Below are 14501 nucleotides of genomic sequence, written 5' to 3'. Positions count from 1 at the left end.
GATAATTTTAAACGATCGTAATTTATAAGTGGCTTTAATTAAAAATTCGAATTTATAAAATTAATCCAATTAATTAATTAATTAACACCGTCATACACTGTAAAAAGAAAGGTACTAATTTTGTATCAATTTTGGGTACTAAATCGTCACTTGGTTCTATTTTAATACCGGAAATCAGCTCTTATTTAGAACCTTTTATTTACAGTGTAGTTAATAAATACTATCATAGTTAATAAATACTATCATATTAATTAACCATATAATTCGTTAATAATTAAAAAAAATGGAAGTCATTGCAACAAATCGAAATAACTCCCTCGATCATTAAAAAAATAATAACAGATTACAAACTAGAGAAAAAAAAAATTATATAAACTTACAGAAGTTAACCTTAGGCTTGCAGAGGCATTCCAACGTTGTCATCTTTGGAAAACAAACAACAACACTCACTCGCGATTTCAGAAAATTTCGGACACTCCCGAACCACGTGTTAAAAACGAGGAAAAAAGGGAAAACTTTCTTTTTAATTCGATCGCGGTTTTAAGTATTACGACACTCCCGATATTTAAAAAAAAATACTAGAATTTAAAAATTAAAACACCCTAAATTTTAATCGATCGCGATTATAAGAATTTCGAGAATTACCGAAATTAACTACTTGGGGAAATAAAAAATTTAAAAACACGTGGTTGAACGAAATTCGCGATCACAATTTTTTTCGAATTGAATTTTAACTAACTAACTAACTAACTAACTAACTACTTAACTAATCTCTAACTAGCATTTCGATTCACATTTATTATGAATCAATCATTGACGAAGATCATTACAGTAATGTTCCACATTGTCCCACAGTGACGATCTGAAAATTAAAAATAAATTTAACACATTAATTTTTTTTATTATAATTATATGTAAAATAAATTTTATATGTAGTAGAATAAATTAAGTAATTGCAGAGCTCGAACCAGTGAAAGTATTTAAAAATAAGGACTTTACGTACCAAAAATGAAAAATTACAGACCAATTACTGACAAAAATATAACTAGTTCGAGTCAAATAAAATAACATTTTACTTAAAACTAGAAATTAAATTTCTAACAATAATTAAAGATGACCAAGTGATAAAATCATTATCAATTCAATTATTATTTTCAAGAATTTTGAACTAAAATTCTTTTTTAAATCAATTATTTTTAATAATTTTCGAAAAAGTTCTTTGACAATTTTCGAATCATTTTGCTGACAATATTCAATTTTACGAAATTCCAATTCTTCAATTAAATATATATTAGAAAATAAAAATTTCAATTAATATAAAAAAAATTTAATTCAACTTTTGAAAAAAAATTTAATTTCAAAATTCAATTATTTCTAAAAATTCACGCTATATTGCTTTTAATATTCAATTATTATCTAAAATTTTAACTTTAATTCATTTTTAAATCAATTTTTATTCGAGAATCCTACTAGAATTCAATTATTTAAAAACAAAAAAAAATAATTTATTGCATAATTGAATATTTCTTAAAATTCAATTCTCATAAAGAATTTTACCAATAAATTTTTAAATAATTGAATTCTATAGACAAAGTTTAATAAAATTTTTAAGAATAATTACATTTTTCGAGGAATTTGATTAAAATTATTGTATTAAAAATAATAGAATTCCTATGAAAAATTTTGTTATTTAGGAAAATAATTAAATTCTTGTAACGAATTTTAATAACATTTTTTTCAATAATTGAAATCCTGTGGAGAATTTTATTATTTACGAAAATAATTGAATTCTTGCAACAAATTTTATTACATTTTTTTAATAATTGAATTCTTTTGAGAAATATTATTAAAATAATAGATTTTGAAATTATTTCAATTTCAGCAAAGAATTTCATTATTTGTGAAATGTAATTGAATTCTTGAACGAAATTTTTGAAATTAATTATATTTTTCGAGAAATTTATTTAAAATTATATTAAAAATAATTGAAATTCATTTTTAAATCAATTTTTATTAGAAAATGTACGAGAGAATTCACTTATTATCGTGAATAATAAACTTTTTTACAGGATTTGAATTATTTAAAAAAAAATGTAATAAAAATTCGTTCCAAAAATTCAATTATTATCCAAAATACATAATAAAATTCTTCACAGGATTTTAATTATTTAAAAAAATTTCATCAAAATTCGTTGCAAAAATTCAATTATTTTCATAAATAATAAAATTCTTCACAGTATTTCAATGATTCAGAAAAATGTAATAAAAATTCGTTAGAAGAATTTAATTATATTCCTAAATAATAAAAATTTTTACAGAATTTCAATTATTTTTAATAAAATTTTAAGTCAATTCTTCGAAAAGTGTAATTATTTTCAAAAATGTTATTAAAATTCTTCAAAAGAAATCAATGATCAATTATCAATTATTTTTATTTTAATAATTTTTGCAAAAGGATAATTACATTTTTCGAGGAATTTAATTAAAATTGAATTAAAAATAGTTGAAATTCTACAATCAGTTCTATTATTCATGAAAATAATTGATTCTCTGTAAAAAAAATTTATTTATGAAAATAATTGAATCCCTGTAAAAAATTTTATTATTTATGAAAATAATAAAATTATTGCGAAGAAATTTATGAAAAATTTTGTAAATAATTGAATTCCTGTGAAATATTTATGAAAATAATTAAAGATTAGCGTAGAATTTTAATAAATTTTTGTTTAATAATTGAATTCTTTTGGAAAATTTTATTAAAATAGTAGATATTAAAAATCATTGAATTGAGGAAAATTTTTGAAAATAATTGAAATTTTGACAAGAATTGTATTAAAATTTTTGAAATTAATTAAATTTCGGAGAAAAATTTAATTATTTCTAAAAATAATTAAAATGTTGAATGAAAATTTAAAAAAAAATGTTGAACATAATTGAATTTTTGCCCTAATTTGTAATTTCTCTAAAATTCTCCAAATTATATCGTAAAATTTAACGATCTTTCACGGACTTTAAGCAAATTTACGGATTTTTTTACGAGTTTTACGAAATTTGACCTATTTCGAGCCCTATAATTGAAATTATTTAAATTATAGTAAAATAAAAAATAGAAATTGACAGAAAAATGTCTTAATACTAAATTTCTAATAACTCGAAGACAAGATAATAGGAAAAGTTATAGTTTGTGCTGAGAGGAAGTCGAAGCACTTAAACGACAATGGTTTTCATTCATCGTTGTCATCTTGACATCCACGCGGTGAGACAACAAAACGTCGCGTAATTACCAACGACCGAGAGCGGTAATACTGTCATAAGTAGTTTGCGATATTGTCCAACCACCAAGAGTGCAATTAAATGAACAGAAATTCAGTTTTCATATATATACATATATAGCTATAATGTCAAGGGGCTAACATTCCGAACAGATGGTTCCCCGTTATCAAATAACGTTTTCGATTCGCATATCAAAATCGATATATATTATATATACGTATGTGACAAAGTTTTGTTATTTAAACATGATTACATCATATTTAATAGCTGGGAATTAATCAATTCAACACTTTTCATTATTAATTTTCAGTGCAAATAATTTTACCATCAATTCTCTATATACATATTAGATATATATTAAATTTCAAAATTTAACTGATTGAAATTGATTCTATTATAATATTGTTCGTTTCGAGAAGGAAAATATGTTTATAATCCTTTTTCGCAAAAAGTTATAAACAATTTTAGTACCTATAATTACATTTATATTACAAGTAATCGTTTACTTAAATCAAATAAATTTTTTCAGTGTATATTTCAAGTGTCCCCGACGTTTATAATTTACTTTTTAATAAACACAATTTCCACGCACCTATTTTCTTATACAAAAAAACAAATTTTCATTTTTTTTTTTTTTTTTGCATATTATAAAACTGTTCGATAAAAGCAAGAAAATAGAAAAATGTCACGTTCGGAAAACACTTTAAGAAATGTAAAAAAGAAAAATAACGAGAAAAGACGTTAAAAAAATGTTATAAAATCATTCATTGATTTTGAATAAAAAAATTTTTATAATATCTTGAATAAAAATTTTGAATAAAAAGATTTTAAACAAATTATTATAAAACAAAAAGATAACGGACAATTGTCCCGTCAAACAAATTTATAAATAAGTCATTTATAAATAAATTTTTAAACAAAGATTAAACAAAAATTTCCAAAACAGAGATTGAAAAAAAGAGATTCAATAACAAAAAATGAAGAATGAAACTTTTTTTTTTCTTTCTCGCAGTCACAGAATGTATAATGAGATGCTGCTCCTGCAGTGCAAATGCGGCAAATTTGTAACGTTATGTATACATATATATAGAGAGACAAAATATAAAGGTTTCCGAGAAATTTATGGAAGGACAATAATAAACGATTATCGATTTCGTATCTGTCCTATATGTCAGATAGTTTCATTTCCATCGTTTGTCACTCAAATCCCAAAGCGATTATTACTAAATGCAATTACTTTACGCTTCCAGCCAATTTTCATTTCATCCAAATCGGGTTCAATCGTGTATGCACACGCAAGTTTCCATTCTGTTCAATACGTAATGTGGACATATTTCTGCGTCGCACGTACGCAACGATTTTACTACGTGCAAAAAGTTATACCTGGCCACTTTTAAATTCACTTGTTCTCACTTGTCGTCGCTCATTTATTGTATATATAAATATATATGTAAAAATTTCGGTAATAATTTAATATCGACAAATTAAAAAAAACAATGAAATAACAAAATAAAAAACAAGAAATAATTATTTTGTTTTTTCTTGACTTTTCCCTGATTTCCAGAAAATTTTTTTGACTCTTTTTTCCTGACCCTAAAAAATATTTTGATTCACTATAAATTATTAGATACTCAAAAAAAATGTTCTATTACACATATTTACGAATTTCTCTAATTGTAAAATTATTCAAAAACATATTTACGAATTTCTCTAATTGCAAAATTATTCAAAAACATCAATAGTTTTATAAAATATCAAGAAAATTATAAATCCTTCAAATCAAATATTTTCATCCAAGTCAATAGAGTTTTGTTTAAAATAAATATTTAATAAATATTATTTTTCCATGAGAATTAAAATTTTACAAAATTTCAAATTTAAACCTTTTGTAATTCTATAACTTTTAAAACAATTATTATAAAAGATGAAGAAATTGATCACTCCGAGTCTTCGACTTGGAGCAATCGTTATATTCATCTTTTATAATAATTTAAATTTTCATAAAATTTTCATAAAATTTTACAAAAAAAATATTAAATTATTTACAAAAATTTTAATAAAATTCTTCGCCAGAATTCAATTATTTTTACAAAAAATAAAATTTTCCACATGAATAATTCAATTATTTTAAAAAATAATAAAACTTATTGCTGAATTCCAATTATTTTTAATACAATTTTAAATAAATTCCTCGAAAATTGTAATTAATTTCAAAAATTTCTTGCAAGAATTACATTATTTTTATAAATAATAAAATTCTTCACAGGATTTCAATTATTTAAACAAAATATAATAAAAATTAGTTGCAAGAATTCAATTATTTTCCTAAATACATAATAAAATTCTTCACAGGATTTCAATTATTTAAAAAAAGTTTGTCAAAATTCGTTGCAAGAATTCAATTATTTAAATAAATAATAAAAATCTTTGCAACTATTTAATTATTTTCATAAATAATAAAATTCATCACAGGATTTCAATTATTTAAAAAAATATAATAAAAATTGGTTGCTAGAATTCAATTATTTTTACAAATAATAAAATTTTTCACATGAGTTCAATTATTTTCATAAATAACAACATTTTTCATAGAATTGCAATTATTTTTAATACAATTTTAATTGAATTCCTCGAAAAATATAATCAATTTCAAAAATTTCTTGCAAAAGTTCAATTACATTTCACAAATTGTAATGAAATTCTTTGCTGAAATTGAAATATTTTTAAAATCTACTATTTTAATAGTATTTCTCAAAAGAATTGAATTATTTAAAAAAAAATGTAATAGAATTCAGTGCTGGAATTCAATTATTTTCCTAAATAATAAAATTCTTCACAGCAATTAAATTATTTTAAAAAAATTAAATAAAAATTCGTTGCAAGAATTCAATTTTCCTAAATAATAAAACTATTCACAGGATTTCAATTTATTATTTTCAATATTTTAAGTAAATTCTTCAAAAAATGTAATTATTTTCAAAAAATTTATTAAAATTCTTCAAAAGAAATCAATTATCAATTATTTTTAATAATTTTTGCAAAAATGACTTGAGAATTTTCAAATCCATTTGCTTAGAATATTCAATTTTACAATATTTCGATTATTCGGAAATTTATCGATTAATTGTTTAGAAAATAAAAACTTGAAATAATTTATAAAATATTCAATTATTTTTTCAATTCAAAAAAATTAATTCTAGTTAAGTTATTTATTTTACAATCAATTACATAAAAAAATAAATAATTTATTGAATAATTGAATGTTTCTTATAATTCAATTCTCGTAAAGAATTTTATCAATTAGTTTTTAAATAATTCAATTCTTTCGACGAATTTTAATAACATTTTTAAGAATAATCACATTTTTTGAGGAATTTGATTAAAATTGAATTAAAAATAATTAAAATTCTGCGATGTGTTTTATTGTTCATAAAAATAATTGAATCTCTGTAAAAAATATTTATTGCTGAAAATAATTGAATCTCTGTAATAAATTTTATTGTTTATAAAAATAATGGAATTATTACGAAGAAATTTATAACAAATTTGTAAATAATTGATTTCCTGTTAAATTTGTATTATTTATGAAAATTGAAAATAATTAAAGGTTTCCTTAGAATTTTATCAAAATTTGTTTTAAATAATTGAATCCTTTTGGAAAATTTTATTAAAATAGTAGATATTGAAAATCATTGAATTGAGGAAAATTTTTGAAAATAATTAAATTTTGCCACGAATTTTTATTAACATTTTTGAAAATAATTGAATTTCAAAGAAGAATTATTTAAAAAAAAATTATTGTCAGAAATAGAAAAAATTGATGGTTTTTTATTTGAATTCGTGGTAATTTCATAGTTTATAAGTCAAATAAAAAAAGACAAAAAAATACAGAATTTTCTTATGAATTCTAAAAATTTAATTTTTTCCAGCTTTTAATAAAAATCCTAGACTTTTCCCTGAATTCCTTGACCTGTGGCAACCCTGGAGAAGCTTCTCTATATTAAATCTCAAGATAATTCTATAATTATTAATTTTTTAGATTTTGAAAAATAAAATATAAAAACTTCCATATCGAAATTGATTCACTTGAATTATTGATTTATTCGAAAGATACGAAATAAAAGCAGAAGGTTAAGTGGTCAAAACACAACTTTTGGAATGATTCGAAAAGAAATCGAATCGAAATATTACGTTAAATATAAATTTCTCGAAAATAGGTAAATATTCTTCTATTCGCTGCAGTATTGAATTAATTTTTACAGGATGGAATGCATTTTGTGTTTCTGTAAATACATCGTAATTTGTAGATATAAAGGCGGATCTTAGTCACCCACTATCTCAATCAACAGTCGATTGTTTATCGACTATCAGTCACCGGTACACGATTGCCAATTATCTTGTAATTTAGCAATTATGAATAGAACCTGACTCAAGGAAAGCCGTTCTCACCCTCACCTATATCTCTCTCTCTCACTAATTTCTTGCAATGTAATTCAATCATTACTGACAACACACTATCCATAAATTTAGGTCACATATACACAAGAGATTATTATTTTTTAAAAGAAGAATTTAATTATCCTTTTATTATTAAAAAATATTTCATCAATTTTACTTCTTTTTTCGTCTTAATTTTCATCATTTTATAAACGTTTCAAGGAAATAAATCGATAAATTCCATCAAGTTATTGACTTATTCATTTTAATTGAATAAATTCCGAGAGCATTTAATTTTATTCCTTTTTTTTTCTCTTGTCTAAAAAATATTGTTCTTAATTGATATCGAAAATAATTTTTTTTTATTAGTAAAATTAATAATGACAAAAGTATTTGTACGCTTCTTGTATTTTTCTTGAATTTAACGACTTCTCGGAATACTTGGAGATTGGAATTTAAATCAGCAAAAAGCTTTTAGTTACCAGTCTCTGCTCATGAACCTTTGAATTAAATCAAATCCACTTATAATCGAAGTGTATTGAAACTGAAATAGTTCTCCTCTCAACAAGTTCGATTCATCTTCGATTTAGTTACATCTTTTGTTATCTCTAATATTCGAGACAAAAAATATCAACAATTTTATCAAAATATTCTTAAAAAATAAATATAAATAAATAATAAAAATATTAAATATTAAATAAATAAAAATATCGTTTTAGGGATAAAATTTTAATAAGCAATATTCAGATTCTTTGTATTCTTCATTTCCGAGTCTATTGTGTATTTATCCGATAAATTGTTCAATTAGTGATTCAACAACCAAATTATTTTCCACCGAAGCAATTTATTAATGCTCTCTCCAATTAAACTAGAATATAAATTTAATTTTTATACCCCGAAAAAAAGCAAGTTAAAAAGTAAAAAAAAAAAAATTTACAAGTAATAATAAATATAGAAGAGAGAGAGAGAGAGAGAGAGAGAGAGAGAGCAGAAAAAAACATTGAGAATAATTGCAGTGATTATAAAGTTTTACTGGTATACACACATACAGACACTGACAAATGTTCAAACATTAGACACTCGAGAACTGAATGGTTTGTTTGCCAATTTAAACATTTGAAAATGATTCCATCAAATCCAAAACTTTAATGAAGTTGTAATCAAATATTTAGAAAACACACAATTGTGTATATATATACCAGTTTCATTTCGTCAACAATCGGAAATTTACTTTTAGATACTGCGAGCATTTTGAAATGGAAACTAAATATTTAGTTAAATGAAAAAAAAATTTTTTTATTAATTTTGACAAAAAAAAAAATAGAAAAAAAATAATAATTTTGACAAAAAAATGGAAAAAAATATTAATTTTAACAAAAAATAGAAAAAAATATTAATTTTGACAAAAAAAAATAAAAAAAAAATAGATTAAAGATAGAGATAAATTGGATATGTTAGAGATAGAATTATTAAAGTCCATTATCGATATAGAACTAACAATTGTAATAAAATTATTTTATATAACAAAAATGTTAATGTTCATTTTAAAATTCAAATGGAAGAAAAAAAGAATAAAACGTCAAGTTGAAAAATATTTTCCGTTTAGGTGACAACTGAAATTAAAATCTGAACAAAATGTGTATTTCGTCCATAGATATAAAAGTCGAAATTGACAAAACAATGAAGCGTGCATGTTCTCTTTGTTTTTTTTTTTTAATTAAACATCCTTCACACTTTTCGATACCGATTAAATTCTTTATACTTTAACAAAAAAAATGTATTTTATTATTATTCAGATGAATTTTTCTAAATGGAAATTGCAATTTTTTTCGAAACAAAGAGAAAAATATTAAACTTTTTTTTATTTTACTCGTGGGGTCGATTATGTAATTTCATTTTTACTTTGACTTTTATTTCCACTTTCATTTTTACTTTCATTTTCATAGATTTTTATTTTTTATTTTTATTTTTTCATTTTTATTTTGACTGTGACTTTTATTTTCCCTCTCACTTTGACAGATTTTCATTTTCACTATTCCTTTGATAGATTTTTATTTTCACTGTCACTGATAGATTTTTATTTTCATTTTCATATTCAGATGTTAAATTTTTATAAATTCGTTGTGTAAGAATTCAATTATTTTCATAAATAATAAAATTTTTAATAGGATTTCAATTATTTTCAATACAATTTCAAATAATGACATTCTTCGCAGAAATTCAAATATTTTCAAAATTTAAAAATTATTTTTAAAAAAATGTAATAAAAATTCGATGTAAGAATTTAATTATTTTCCAAAATAATAAAATTCTTCACAGGATTTCAATTTTAATTATTTTTAATAATTTTTGCAAAAGTTCCTTGCAAATTTTCAATTTGTTTATAATTCAATTTTACAAAATTTCGATTATTCGGAAATTCTTCAGTTAATTATTTAAAAATTCAAACTTGAAAGAATTAAAAAAAATTTTATTGAACAATTTTGTTTAAATAATTGAAATTTTGACAAGAAGTTTATTAAAATTTTTGACAATAATCTAATTCTTGAGAAGAATTTCGCTACCTATTTATAAAGATAATTTAATTATTGACCAGAATTTTTTAAAAATTTTGAAAATAATTTAATTTCTGAAAAGTATTTTATTACTTTTCAAAAAAATTTAATTCTTGTGATAAATTTTAATATTTATGAAAATAATTTAATTTTGGTAAAGAAATTTATTAAAATTCCTTAAAATAATTGATTTTATTGGGAGAATTTTGTTGTTTAACAAGATAATTCAATTCTTTTGCAGAATTTCTTAAAAAAATTTTAAAAATAATTGATTTCCTGAGACGAATTAAAAGTAATTTATGAAAATAATTGAATCATTGCAACGAATTTTATTATTTTATTGAATAATTGAATGTTTCTTAAATTTGAATTCTTTCGTCCAATTTTAATAAAATTTTTAAGAAAAACTGCATATTTCGAGGAATTTATTTAAAATTGTATTGAAAATATTTAAAATCCTGCAGTAAAAATAATTCAATTCCAAAATGAAATTTTATTATTTATGAAAATAACTGAATGTATTCGTAGAATTTTATCAATAATTGTTTTCAATAATTAAATTTTCTGATAAATTTTATGAAAATACTAAATATCAAAAATCAATGAATTATGAAAAACTTTTAAAAATAATGGAAATTTTGCAAAGAATTTTATTTAAATTTTTGAAAATAATTGAATTTTAACGAAAAATTTTGCTATTTATAAAGATTGAAATGAATTCTTGACGAAATAATCATTAAAATTTATTTAAATAATTGAATTTCTTCGAAGAATTTTATTACTTTTGAAAATAATTTAATTCTTGTGATGAATATTGTTATTTATAAAAATAATTGAATTTTGCAAAAAGGTTTTTTTAAATTCCTAAAAATAATTGAATCTTTGTAAAGAATCTTGTTATTTATCAAGAAAATTGCATTAAAACTTTTGAAAAAATTAAATAATATTAAAAAATTCATTCTGGTTAGAAATAGAAAAAATTTTTGAAGGTTTTGTATTAGAATTCGTGATAGTTTGATAGAGTTTATCGAGCAAATAAAAAAGACACTAAAAATTCAGAATTTTCTTATGAATTTCAAAAATTAAATTTTTTCTAGTACTTTTAATAAAAATCCCTGACTTTTCCCTAAATTTCCTGATTTCCCTGATCTGTGTCAACCCTGATTAAATAAAAAAAAAGTAAATAAATATACAAGAAATGAAATAAAATAGTAAATAAAAAAAGTAGTTAATAAAAAATAAAAGAATTAAATTAAAAATAAAATAAAAATATAAAACCAAAAATTAAACCTATTTGAAAAAAATAAAAAAAAAACAGTAAAGTGTTAGAAATTTGATATTATTTCTGATGATTAGTGAAATGTTAAAAGACATGATGGCGACGAAAGCTGTAATTCATTGGGCGAGCAAAGAGAGTTTGAGGAAGATTCCTTTGGATATATTGGCATAAGCATTAGTATCGGAGTGCCAGTATTCTACTGCATGGAGTGTCTTTTACCGCAATATGCGATCTCGCGCCTCTAGCATAAATCACTTTTCGCAATATCATCGGATGTCCTTAGTATATATATATATATTGCATTGTGGAACGACTTTCGCACTTTCAAACGTCTAGAGACATCGACTAACATATTTCTCTATATTCTTTTTTTTACCCCACACTCTATAGTGTACACATTTTGGTACTGTTTTCGATCATCTCTCTAAATTTTAATTAGTAAAATTTTTTACTAATTTGAATTAGTGACTGACTTGTTGCTTTTGAATTAGTAAATTTTACTAATAAATAGTCATTTCTACTAATTCTTCATAAATTTTATTAATAAATAGTAATTTCTACTAATTTCTTAGTAAATTTTACTAATAACTGACTTTTTCATTTTGAATTAGTAAATTTTACTAATAAATTTTTTATTTTCAAATATGAATTTTTGAATAATTTCAGATTCAAACTTTTAAAAAAATTCAATTATTAACTAATTTACTAATTAATTATTCTTGTTTATTAATTTTTAAAATTTTAATAAAATTCTTCACAAGAATTAAATTTTTTGCATAAATTATAACATTCAATTATTTATAATTTTTGCAAAATCCAATTTTTTTTTGTTTTCAACAGAAATTTGAAAAAAAAATTTTTTAATTTTATTATTTTTAAAGTTGCTAATTTTATTGAAAAAAGTAAACAAGTAGTTAGCCGCGTGACTTATTGCTAGTATTTACTGCTCAATTGAGAGGAGTTATATCTGGCGCCAATTGTTATTAATATAAGAATTAATATTTTATTTTGCATTACAAAAAATAAAAAAAATAAATTGTTTAAAAGTTCTGGTACTGAGTGATAATAATTTTCATTAAACAATATTTGAATCCTAACACAAAAAAAATCTGAACTCATTTTTGTTGTTTAGCATTTTGAGTTGCATTTCGACAATACTGTACTAATAAATATAGTAGTTTCTGCTAATTTATTAGTAAAATTTACTTCAAAAAAAATTTAATTTAATTCAACAGAAGAAAGTCAGTCGCTAATTCAAATTAGTGGACATTTTTACAAATTCAAATTTATAGAGACAGAAAGAACAGCTTCACTAGGGAACTAGTATTAAAATCTAGTATAAAAATTCTATTATAGAATTTAAAAAATTTTTACTGTAGAACAATTCTAAAATTGTAATAGTACATCGTTATAAACCGAACAAAATCCAAAATCCGTTTTCGAGATTTTTTCATATCACTTTTCATCCAATTTCATTGTTTCTGCAAAAAAGAGAAGGAATCTTTTTTGCAAAAATAATAAATATTAATTAGTTTATTAATAAAATAATAAACTAATATTCCCCTAAAAAATTTATATTTCTCACTAACCAAAAAAATGAGTAACTTTATATAATCCCTTTGCAAAAATTCATGATTTGCGTCTGTTCAGTAATATGTCAATGATACAATAAAAGTCGAATTTTGCAGTCATCGTGCGGTTTTTGGGGTCAGAGTATAGAGACGACCGCAATATTTTATGACATTTTACAAGCATGAGCTTTGGTCACAAATACTCGTTTATTAGTTCCGTCGATTACATTTATGCGCTAAATTAAAGGCTGTGGGTGGTTATATCGTTAAAAATTTAATGATTTATCTCGAAGCTGTCGAATGATTTGTGCGAATTTGCTTTTCAAATATTTGATCTATACTTGCTTTTCGGTTATTATTAATATTATTATTTATTTTACCATGCAGGGATGAAAAAAAAACAATTCACTTACCAATATAATTACTGCCAGGTCACTTCAAAATAATCCCCCAGTGTTTGCTTTCCAAATGTTTATGGTCCACATTGACGGATTGTATCCACACAAATTTTCAAAGGAAGAAGTTTCTGAAAATAAATTATTGAGAATATTATTAATTGATTAATAAATTAATAACTAAAACGAAAAAAATATGAATTAAAACTGTTTTTCAAAGTTATCACTTGGTCACAAAGTCAAATCACAACTAGAATTAGAAATTAAAAATTTAAATTCAAGTTCTTTTTTAATCGCGACTGTTGGGAAATATTTCTATCGAACGACCACATCAACAATAAACGTGATGAGTATGTGACAAATTTCAAGTATTTACAAAATGCTCAGTAAAATTCGAAAACGTGTAATTTGTAAACAGATTGGAATGTCAATTTTACGCTCCATACGATTTCGATTGACTCTGACAAATTGTTTCGTTGTTGTTTTTTTTTCAAAGTTTACAAAACACAATCCACTCTCATGAACTAGAAATTCAGAAAAAAAGAACGATTTGAAAAAATCAACAGAGGGAAAACAAGATCTGATGCTATAGTAGTAATCAGGAAATCCAATTTTATACTTTTACTAACCAGAATAGAATTTGTTTCGAATTCAAAAAATACCTAAAGTTCCTCTCTTTCTCTTCTGAGTAAATAAATGAAATTACTTTTTTTTATCAAAATTGTACTTTTAATCTTCAATCATCTACAAGAAAAAAATTTTTTTTTCTTGTATTAAAATTAATTCCAGTATAAAATTTTCCATTGATTGCGAAATAGAACAAGAAATAATACAGAAAAAATAAGTGAACTGAGAATTTCATTGCTAATAAGCAATAAATCTCGAGAGTTGTAAAATTTTATCGAGTCTGCGGCAAAAAAAAAAAAGAAAGATATACAAAGAAAAAAAATAATATACATTATAATTAAAAATACTGATAATGATTGTGGGT

General features: G+C 22.0%; 2 long non-coding RNA genes across 2 annotated transcripts in view; both read right to left on the bottom strand.

Annotated features, from left to right (window-relative positions):
• Positions 1 to 622, bottom strand: part of LOC122511626 — a 98056-nt gene extending 97434 nt beyond the window's left edge. Inside the window, exon 1 of the long non-coding RNA XR_006302538.1 lies at positions 381 to 622. This is a non-coding gene — a long non-coding RNA (uncharacterized LOC122511626). The remainder of the gene's footprint in view (positions 1 to 380) is intronic.
• A 12906-nt stretch (positions 623 to 13528) lies between these two features.
• LOC122511625 overlaps positions 13529 to 14501 on the bottom strand; it is a 37845-nt gene continuing 36872 nt past the window's right edge. The window contains exon 3 of the long non-coding RNA XR_006302537.1: positions 13529 to 13641. This is a non-coding gene — a long non-coding RNA (uncharacterized LOC122511625). The remainder of the gene's footprint in view (positions 13642 to 14501) is intronic.

The sequence above is a fragment of the Leptopilina heterotoma genome, unplaced genomic scaffold, assembly GCF_015476425.1.
Source record: "Leptopilina heterotoma isolate Lh14 unplaced genomic scaffold, ASM1547642v1 Lhet_88, whole genome shotgun sequence".
NCBI classification, from domain to species: domain Eukaryota; kingdom Metazoa; phylum Arthropoda; class Insecta; order Hymenoptera; family Figitidae; genus Leptopilina; species Leptopilina heterotoma.
The sequence above is the reverse complement of the archived record's forward strand: the minus strand, read 5'-3'. Positions and strand labels throughout refer to the sequence as shown.